The sequence below is a fragment of the Octopus bimaculoides genome, chromosome 7 (genome assembly GCF_001194135.2).
Source record: "Octopus bimaculoides isolate UCB-OBI-ISO-001 chromosome 7, ASM119413v2, whole genome shotgun sequence".
Lineage (NCBI taxonomy): Eukaryota > Metazoa > Mollusca > Cephalopoda > Octopoda > Octopodidae > Octopus > Octopus bimaculoides.
This window is the reverse complement of record NC_068987.1, coordinates 30,866,247-30,870,042: the sequence shown is the minus strand read 5'-3', so window position 1 is coordinate 30,870,042 and position 3,796 is coordinate 30,866,247. Positions and strand designations below refer to the sequence as shown.

Below are 3,796 nucleotides of genomic sequence, written 5' to 3'. Positions count from 1 at the left end.
GTTTCTCGAGCGAGATGAGCGTGGCCGTTGCCAGTACCGCCTGACTGGCCTTCGTGCGGGTGACACGTAAAAGCACCCACTACACTCTCTGAGTGGTTGGCGTTAGGAAGGGCATCCAGCTGTGGAAACACTGCCAAATCAGATTGGAGCCTGGTGTAGCCATCTGGTTTCACCAGTCCTCAGTCAAATCGTCAAACCCATGCTAGCATGGAAAGCGGACGTTAAACGATGATGATGATGATGATGATGATGATAGATATCTGTGCATGTCTGTGTGTGTGTGTGTGTGTGTGTGTGTGTATGTAAGTGTATGAGTGAGTGTTTCAGTGCAAATCCTTACTTTTTTTTGTTGATCTGAGCAACACACAGTGTCTTTTGTTGACATTTCCCAATCCACAAACCATTTGGTAGTTTGAACTGTCAAAGACAAGTCGAAGGAAAACCACCCAACTTACTTGAAATACAAGTGTTAATGACAGCAAGTGCATCCAGGCTGTAAAACAATACCTCTGCATATTACATCAATCCACTGCAGGAAAGTTCACCATAAGGAATGTTCACTGCGAGGAAAGCTTATGGAGAAATAAGTTTACTATCAAAAAATAATTATACTACTACTACTACTACTACTACTACAATCATCAGCATCATCATCATTACTTTTCAGTAGCCCTCACTGTACTGCTGAGTAAAGCTCAGTAGCCTTCAAAGTGTTCAGTATTTGATTTTCCATTTTTCAATGTTGCCTTGACGCATTTGACATGCCAAATTTCAGATCATTTCCTCTACTAAATCTGTATATTCTCTGTGGAATTGTTTCTAGAACTTTCTTCATGGTGAATTGATGGCAGTGAACTCTCCTGTGATGAATCGATGGCGGTGAACTTACCTGTAATCATTCATCTAACCCATGCTTGCATGGGCACCAAATGTAAAACAAATGAATGAATGCATAAGTATGTATGTGTGTGTGTGTGCGTATTTAAATTGTATTATGATACACTTTAATAAAATGCATAATTAGTGTGTTATATACATAACGATATATACTTGTATTTTATATTACAGGAAAGGAAGGTAATTATTTTTTTTGCTGTAAGGAAGAAACAGAGAAAATCTCCATAATTTAGGACAGTGATTCTTCAAGAAAAAGCTGAGAAGGAAACAGAGCATAATGCTTTTTGATGAGAATCCATTGGTGAATGAATAAAGTGGAGAAAGAGAGGAGAATGGAATGGTGTTTCACAGTCAGGAGAGTATTTTTCAGTCAATGAATATGTATGAGACAGTTAATGTACATGTGTGTGTATGGGTGTATCAGAGAGAGAGAGAGAGAGAGAGAGAGAGAGAGAGAGAGAGAGAGAGAGAGAGAGAGAGAGAGAGAGAGAGAGAGAGAGAGAGAGAGAGAGAGAGAGTGTGTATACATCTGTGTGTGTGTATACATCTGTGTGTGTGTGTGTGTGTGTGCTATCATATCAGGAGAAATAAAATATGAGAATTTTATATTACCATATCTATCTGTTTGTTAGTCTGTGCGTCTGTTTATTAATCTGTCTATTATCTATCTATGCAGTAAAACAGACAAGCAGATGGACAAACAGATGAACAAACAGGCAATTAGTTATTATAGTAACTCCAGATTTAGAGCTGTTGGGGCTCAGAAGAGGAAAAAGGTATAGAAACTGAAAGATCCAGCAAAATGTCAGAAATTTAGAATAATACTAGCTGAAGGGTGATAAGGAAGAAATAAAAGCTTACAGCATAAAGGACAACTGGAAGTTCTTCTGAGACAACTTGTTGAAGTTTACATACCAAGTCTGTTGATGGGGCAAGGTTTCTGTTATATCGCAATACTACACAATGGTTGTGTGAGCTGCGAATCCTCGTCGCCACTGTTATGTCTCAATGCTACTGCTATCTATCACCATCGGATGATCTCTACTCAACCGCTACACAACTGCTACTCGACTGCTACTCAACTGCTACTCAACACACCTACCACGGCCAGACTACCTCTATTTATATGTCTTGGGAGATCCTACTTCTTCGCCTGGGGGCGTCGACACAACAGTTCCATTTAGAGTGAAGGCAACATGCTGGTAGTACTGTGGGGTAGACAGACTATAACAGCAAAGAAACAGGTCTGGAAAAACAAGAAAAAGTGATACAGCAGAAAATTATACCAGGTAGCTTAAAAGGAAGTTAGGTGACAAATATACTTGTCAAGGAGAAATCAGAATGTGAGTGATTTGCTAATGTCCTACAATATGAGAATCAGAAGAATAGGGGGTTCTAAATTGCAAGGATAATGAGGATAATGATACAGAGAAGTGTTAATTGCTTAACTTGGATGGAACTTGTGGAAGAGGCAGGCCCAGAAAGACATGAGGTGATGAAAGCTGATCCAGGAATGCTGAGCCCCATGGAGATGATCAAGGACCAAGATGATTGACAATATACAATGCTTTGGAAGATGCACCCAGCTATTTTAGCACATTATGACCAAAGTGATATGTGTAGGCACACAACAGATGTTGCCAATCAGAAGTGGCTTGGGATGGGCCCCTCCTCATTTTTAACCATCACCACACCCCGCCCATACTATCCGATAGAATAAGTACTAGGCTTACAAAGAATAAGTCCTGGGATCAATTTATTCGACTAAAGGTGGTGCTCCAGCATGGCCACATTCAAACGAATGAAACAAATAAAAGAATATATATATATGTGTATGTATATGTTTTTTTTTTTTATTCTTTTACTTGTTTCAGTCATTTGACTGCAGCCATGCTGGAGCACCAGCTTTAGTCGAATAAATTGACTGAATAAATGACTGAAACAAGTAAAAGAATAAAAGAAAAAAAATATATAAAAATATATATTCTTTTATTCTTTTACTTGTTTCAATCACTTGACTGCAGCCGTGCAGGAACTCTGTCTTCAGTCGAACAAATTGACCCCAGGATTTATTCTTTGTAACCTTAGTACTTATTCTATTGGTCTCTTTTGCTAAACTGCTAAGTTACAGGGATGTACACATGCCAACATTGGTCGTCAAGTGATGGTGGGTGGGGAAACAAGCACAGACACACAAACATATATATATATATAAAGAAAATGATATTTGATGTAGATCAATTGTTATACATTAATTGTATCTCCATTTTCTGTTTTCCTTTGAATATTGATAAACTTCAGTTTATTCTTGTCATTACCTATCATTTATGAACATTAACACCAATGCTCATGATTACCATCGACCAGTGGATTCATAGGATACAAGTTATCCCTTAGTTGTTATAACCTCTAGCTTTTCCTCACTTATATATATATATATATATATATATACACAATGGGCTTCTTTCAGTTTCCATTTGCCAAATCCACTCACAAGGCTTTGGTCAGCCTGAGGCTATAGTAGAAGACACTTGCCCAAGGTGCCACACGGTGGGACTGAACCCGGAACCATGTGGTTGAGAAGCAGGCTTCTTACCATACAGCCATGCCTGTGCCTATATATATCATATATCGTATATATATATATGTGGGACACACATAAGAAAGAAGAAAGCAAAGGACCACTGATGAGGTCACAGAAGTGTGACGAAAGAACTCTGGCTGAAATAGGATTAATGTAATGTAATGTAATATAAAGCTGAAGCAAACTAACACCAAATATACAGTGCGTGTGTTTTTATTCGCTAAACTGGCAATATGACCATCCCCAGGTACAACAACATATATATATGTATATCATATATATATATATATATATATATATATATATATATATATA

At 38.0% G+C, this 3,796-nt stretch overlaps 1 protein-coding gene across 1 annotated transcript in view; it reads left to right on the top strand.

The window, feature by feature from the left end:
- LOC106874171 (ankyrin repeat and MYND domain-containing protein 1) overlaps positions 1 to 3,796 on the top strand; it is an 84,310-nt gene that overhangs the window by 69,433 nt on the left and 11,081 nt on the right. The window lies entirely within an intron of this gene.